At 49.3% G+C, this 6,771-nt stretch overlaps 1 long non-coding RNA gene across 1 annotated transcript; it reads left to right on the top strand.

Annotated features, from left to right (window-relative positions):
* The first annotated feature begins 964 nt into the window (after nucleotides 1–964).
* On the top strand, nucleotides 965–2,496 carry LOC127226632 (uncharacterized). The gene is made up of 3 exons (XR_007834910.1): nucleotides 965–1,149; nucleotides 1,451–1,571; nucleotides 1,863–2,496. It is a non-coding gene; the product is annotated as an uncharacterized LOC127226632 (long non-coding RNA).
* Nucleotides 2,497–6,771: the final 4,275 nt, after the last annotated feature.

Below are 6,771 nucleotides of genomic sequence, written 5' to 3'. Positions count from 1 at the left end.
CTTTTTGGCACCTTGCTGGTGACAGGGGCAGGGACCCCGAGGCTGGAGAGATGACTAGGTGGTAAAGGCGTTTGCCAGCACAAGCCTGACAGCTTGAGTTCCAGCCTCGGAAAAGAGAGAACTGACTCTACCAAGTTGTTCTTTGACTTCCACAAGTCATATATTTAAATCTAGAGCTGCCAGGGGTAGTGGCACATGCCTTTAATCCTGGCACTAGAGAGGGAGAGTTCAAGGCCAGCTTGTTCTATACAGAGTTCTAGGACATCAAGAGCTAAATAGACAAAGCCTGTCTCATAACAAACAAACAAACTAATCTTAAGAGGCTGGAGAGATAGCTCAGTGGTTAAAAACACTGGCTGCTCTTGCAGAGGACCTCAATTCGGTTCCCAGCACCCACACAGCTGCTCACAAACATCTCTAACTGGAGTTACAGGAGATCTGATGCATTCTTCTCAACACCAAGCATGCACCAGGCATGCATGTGATGTGCGAGCATGCAGGCAAAACACATGTATGTATAATAAATAATAATTTTAAATTAAAATAAAAATCAGCCAGGCCATGGTAGCGCACGTCTTTAATTCCAACACTCAGGAAGCAGAGGCAGGTGTATCTCTTTGAGTTTGAGGCCAGCCTGGTCTACAGAGTGAGTTCTGGAACAGCAGGAACTACATAGAGAGACCCTATCTCAAAACAAAAATAAAATAAAATCTTGCGGTCTCCTGCGATTTCCTTCTTTTCCTGTCGTCCCATTTCCTATTAGTCAGCCATCTCCACTGTAGTGTTCCTTGCCACTGGGGGAGCCTGCCTTTGGGGACGCGGAGGGACTGGGGAACGGAGAAGCAACAGGGCCAGGGCCAAGGAGAGCCACGAGGCTGGAGCCCAAGCCTTGGCTCTGCTCCCCACGAGGGGGGCAGCCGCGAGGCCTCCTGGGAGTTGCAGTTCCTGCGCGCTCCCAGAGGCCTGTGCGCGAGCAGGTGCCAACGGTGCCAACGACGCCAACGGTGCCCAAGGAGCCCGAGGGACTGGCAGCTGAAAGAGGAGCGGCCGCGTCCGGCTGAGCCCCCGAGGGATCAGGCTAGCCCGAGGTGGGGCGCACAGCACTGCGTCTTCAGAGCCCCTGGCCACCATGGCAGTGGTTTACCGTTGGTGAGTGCCACTTTCCTTTTCAGCCTCAACCCCTTGATTTCCAATGATCTAGCTGTGCCTGTAGCTGCCTAGGTTTGTCGCCAGACAGCGACCCTTCCCTGTGGACTGCCACACCGGAAACTACATCTTTCTCCCTACCTAGGAAGCTTATTCTCACGCCCCCCCCCACCGCTGCCCCCTGCCCACCCACCTCACCCCCCACCCCCACCCCGCTCCAAAGCAAGCCAGTCCCCACTATGCCCCGACAATGGGGGAACCAGAAGCCTAGTGCAGGTAACTTCCCCTTGTCCTTCTGTTGTAGATTCTGAGCTGCCAGTAACTGGGCAGCACCTTGGCTGCTGTATTCACCATGCTGAGGGAGGCTGTGTACGTCCTTCCCAGAGAAGCAGGACGCCCACAGGAGCATGCCCACCCTCACTAAGGTGAGTGCTCTGTGGGAGGAGGCCGGGCTGAAAAACCTGGGTATGGGAGGCCAAATGCCCTCCCTTCCTGCCCCCCCCCACTCCCTGCCCCACCGATGCTCCCAGATAGCTTCTGGTAGTTGAGGAGGAGCCACCCGGTTGACCGATCTGAGAGCCAGCCCTGGGCAGTGCTCTTACAGGGGGACACGGGGATGCTGAACAAAGCAGGGGGAGAGAAGTACCATTCCCTATGGGATGGAATGTAAAAGTTTCTGGGCTGGCCTTGAGCCCAAACTCCTATTTGTTTTCTAGCTAAGGAGGTGGTGGGAACTCAAAACCAGAGACTTCCAGAAGATCCTGGCCACCAGCTGGTGTCTCACGCAGAAACCCCTCAGGTCTTGCCAGCACCGGACCTTTGCTTTTTCTCCTGTAGCTTTGCCTTGGCTCAAGACCCATCTGCACGAGTGCTCTTGTCCCTGGGAGCTCTTTTGGAGGCCTGGCTGTCCCTGTGCTCTGCAAGAGCAGACAAGATGTGGGTCTTTCTGGGGACCCGGTCCGTCCTGAACTGGGAGGAGAAGACTGGAGTCTGGGCATCCAACTTAGGGATGCTGTGAACAAACCCCTGGGGACAGCCTGTGTATGTCCCTTCGTGACCAGGAGGAGTTTGAGCAGGAAATTCAGCCTAGTCCTGGGGGCCACAGCCTCTACCTTAAGAATGTAATTTCAAAGGGGATGATACTTCCCAAGCATCAGTGTGTCAGACACAAGGCCAGGACCGAGTAATAAGTGGGGTGAGAGCTGAGGAAAAGCTGAGATGCCCTCCAACAGGCAGGCCCCAAGGAAGGCTGCCTGGAGGAGGAAGACCAAGAGCCCTGCAGGACATGGAGGGCTCAAGGGTGGCAAAGGACTGGGTTTGCCTTTCAGAACCCAGTGGTATGATTTCCACTATTCCTATAGTAATTTGATAAAGCTCCTGTCCTCCAAACATGGAAGGGAAATGGGATTTAGAAAACATAGCATAATGTTCCTTGGAGAGGGTTGGGCCATGCCAGTAGGGCTCAGCTGATGCTGTCTTCTGTGGCTTCACTGGCTCTCCTCTTCTCCTTTCCCGCTGGGTACAGAGCCTGTGCATTCTGCACTTGATCCTGTAAGGCTTCCTGGCAGCAGCTTTCTCAGAACTGGAGAGTCAGGCAGACTCCATCTCATCCAGCCACACTCCCTGCTGTCCCTTGATGGGGTTGCCATGGGCAGCACCAGAGCAAAGGTGGGATGTGGGGCTTTCGTACCCTCAAGGGTTCATCCTGTGTAAGAAAATCAGCCAGCAATGTCTGTTGCTGTGTAACAAACTACCCCACAATTTAGCAGCTTACACATATTACAGGTTCGGTGGTTTAGGAGTACAAGTGGTTTAGTGGTGTCTCTGTCTGGTGAGGCCTCACAGGCCACAGTCTGCATGTGCTCAGGCTGTAGTCTCATGTCAAGGCTGTCACTCACAAGTGCAGTTGACAAGATTCAGTTCCTCTCCAGCAAACTGACAAAGGGCCTCATTTCCTGCTTTTTGGCTAGAGGTCTCACTTAGTTCTTAGCACGGGTTTATTGACAGTATCCACAGTGCACCTCCCACTGGAGGTGGGACTGGGTGCCTCCCACCTGATCAAAGCAAGAGAGAGCAAAGGAGGAAGTGGCCTCTTTGTCATTCATCTGACTTGATAAGGAACATTCTGGGATGTTTTGCTGTTCAAGCCCATACTGGGGTACATGACCCAGGAAGGGAGATGTTGACGGCCACCTCATGGTTCATCTCCACAACTTACCATGATCTCAGATTCTTTTAGTGTCTTTGGCTGACTTGGGGACACGACACTGTGTTCAGTATCTCGTTACTCTAGTGTCTGAGTTTTTAATCCCTCAAGTCCTGTTACATCCTGAGATATGACAAGGGAGTAACAGGCACATGCTTGACTGAGCCATCCCTGGTCTCTGTTGACCTCTTTCCAAGACAGTTAATTTTCCAGTCTGTGACACACAGCATCTAAAGCTGGGTTTCTGGACTGTCCCTCAAAGAGCAAGCTTAGGCCCTCAGTTGATATTTCAGAGGTCTCTTAGGACCAGTCTACTAACTGGGGGGGGGGACAATGGATGGATAAGCCTGGGGAGAAGTCTGCCTTGGTACCCTTGCCTGTATCCACAGGAGCCGCACAGATAGGAGCACAGCAGAGTCCATATCTCAGTGGAGCGCCTTTTAACCCTCTTAGACAAGAGCAGGTACGCTCACTTCCCTGTAGTCCCTCAAGGCTCTCTTAAGGCTTTGATGAGGTTCACGATTCCTCTGAACCTGCCCTAGAGCCATTAGTTCTGCAACAGGGTGTTCCATCATAGCATGGTGACCTTTTGTTTTAGTGTTTCCCACCTCCAGGTTCATGAAGAGCTGGTACCCTTGGCTGTTTTTCAAGTAATAAACTCAGATCTATAAAGGACTGTTTGTACTGGGATGGTATCTAGATTGTTACACATAAGAAACAGTATCCACTGTAAATCTTATCCTGCCCAGATGTATCTTTACTAGTGAATCTCAGCTCCAGCCTTGTCCTGTGCTTGATAAAATGGAAAACCAGCAGCCAGAGGAATAAGAGAACCTTGATTTTACATCTCCTTGCTCAGAGTCCAATTTCTTTCTCCTCCTGCTCCTTTGGATGTTTGAACCAGAATCACCCTGGCCAGCCACAGATTCAGTAGGCTGAAAAGAACTAACCTGGGGTCTGGCGAGCTCCCCAATAGGCCAGAATTTGAAGATGACCATTACCTGTATGTGTGCTAGAAAGTACAATTCTGTGTTTGCAAGACCTCGGCACTCCAAATTTGGTCAGCCCAAGCACTGAAACACAGGAATCGCCTCTTTCTAGAAATGTAAAATAGGATAGCTATTGTAGAAAATTCAGTGGTGTCTTACCATGTGACCCTGTGTGGCATTTATGAGGGCTGTAACACAGTGCAACAGCTGGGTCCACAAGCAGAACAGCATCCCAAAGGTGGGAGCAACTTGAGTGTGAACCCTCAAAGCAAAGACGCGTCACTGCTCTAGAGGTGGTAGACCCAGGGAATAGAGACAAAGGAGGCACCAGCCAGTCTTGTTCATAGCATCAGACAATTTATTGTGAAGATTAAGCATCACAGGAGTAAGGTGTACAGTCACAAGGACAAGCTGCACTTGGCAAAAATGTGGCTTTCCACAGAGTAAGTAACAGAAGCAAGCAATAATGAAACTCATTCCTGTCCAATACACCTGGGAGGAGCAGGAAAACACAGTCCAAGAACAAGGCTCGTTTTCTTGGAGTTTTCTTAGAAGCACTCCAAATTCTCACAGGACTCCATTGGACCGTGTTCCTACAGTGATGGTTTGAAACATGAATGTGCTTAGCATCATGATTACACACTTAAACAAAACTGAACTTGTAACCTTTTGGGGGCACAGTGTTCAAGATAGGGTTTTTCTGTGTAGCTCTGGCCATCCTAGAACTCGCTTTGTAACCAAGCTGGCCTCAGAGATCTGCCTCTGCCTCCCAAGTGCTGTGATTAAAGGCGTGTGCCACCACTGCCCAGCTGAACTTGTAACCTATGATGTGTGTTTGATCCCAGCACTTGGCAGACTAAGGCAGGAGGATCACTCTAGTTTTCAAGCCACCCTGGTCAGCATGGTACATTTCAACCTGGGTCACACAGCAGGACTTGATCTCAACAAAACCCAAGTATTGAGTTAATATAGCTCAATATAGTAAATATCGCTTTTGACCCAGCAATCCGATCTCTGGGCATTTTCCAACAGAAATGAAAATCTGTGCTCATCAGATGGATAGGAATGTTCTCAGCATTGTGGGCAACAGCTCCAAACAAGCCTGAACTTCATGTTCACTAAGAGTTAAAGGAGAGGCATATCTAAATGAGTGAACTTGTTTCTGTCTTGTTTATTCCACTCATGCCACTTAAGGCCAGGTAAATTCCATGGCAGAGTGCTAACTGTGATCATCTCCTGAGGTCATGACTGAAATGGCTTCTATGTGTGCAAAGTGCTCTGAATGTTTTTTTTTTTTTTTCTGGCTCTTGGCTTGTGGAAGTCACTCAGCTTTGTAATTACAATTCTGGCACTTTTCTCTAATTGAGTTTGACTTCAAGGTTTACTAGCCACACACATGTTAGAATGGCTAAAATCCAGAACACGTAGAAAAAATGCTGGTACAGATATGGAGAGCAGGCACTCTCATTCCCTGATGGCGGGAATGTAACATGCAGCAACCATGTTGGAACACACTGATAATTTCTTCTGAAAGTGGATATACTTTCACTATATAACTCAACAGACGCATTCTTGTTATCTGGCCAAAGAAGCAGAAAACTTAACTCCACACAAATGTCTGCACATGGACATTGCCATGGTTGACATTGGTGATCAACTTGACTGGATTAAGAGATGTCCACAAAATTAATAAAACACATCATGTTCTGAAACAGACCATGAGGCTCTGACCTAAGGAAGAGTTTAGCCCATCAGTAAGTTTAACATTTTAATAGACTGTTGGCAGAGGATGGGGTGGTGGAAAGTGGGAACTGGAGAAAGTACATCACTGAGGACTTCCCCTTTGGGACTATATTTTTTCCCTGCTTCTTTCCTGTTGCTGTTCCACTCTGCTTGTTCACCATGAAGGGAACAACCTCCCCTGCCACATACTCCCATTGCCCTGACTTTCTTCTGCCCAAGCATATTGGACCAAGCAGGACTAAAGGAAAGACATGTCAGGGATTAAGATCGAGGCAGAATTCCAACTGCCAGGAGTGCTGACACACCTACATTCCTAGCACTGGGAGGCAGGGGCATTGTGAGTGCATTCCCAGCCCAGTCTACTCAGCCACTTGTCTCCACAAAAAAAGATAATTCCATCAGCCAGCCAGATGTTGAGGCTGTAAATGAGGTAGAGATAGAGTATCGAATAGGAGTAAAACCTGGACAGGCATCCACACATAAGGAAAAGACAGGTCAAGTGGCAAACATGACATGGAATAACATCTATTTGCAGGAGTGGGAAGTCACCAGCAAGCCTAGAGAGGGCTGCTCTGGAAACTTAGTGTGTGGTGTCAAGTTGGGGTGGGCTGAGAAGTGGGTGAGAGGTGAGGTCAGGAGACAAAGTTCTGTTATTTCAAAATCCTGTAGCTGTTGTGGAGGAGATGG

Source organism: Phodopus roborovskii, unplaced genomic scaffold, assembly GCF_943737965.1.
Source record: "Phodopus roborovskii unplaced genomic scaffold, PHOROB, whole genome shotgun sequence".
NCBI classification, from domain to species: Eukaryota; Metazoa; Chordata; class Mammalia; order Rodentia; family Cricetidae; genus Phodopus; species Phodopus roborovskii.
This window is presented reverse-complemented; position numbering and strand designations above follow the sequence as displayed.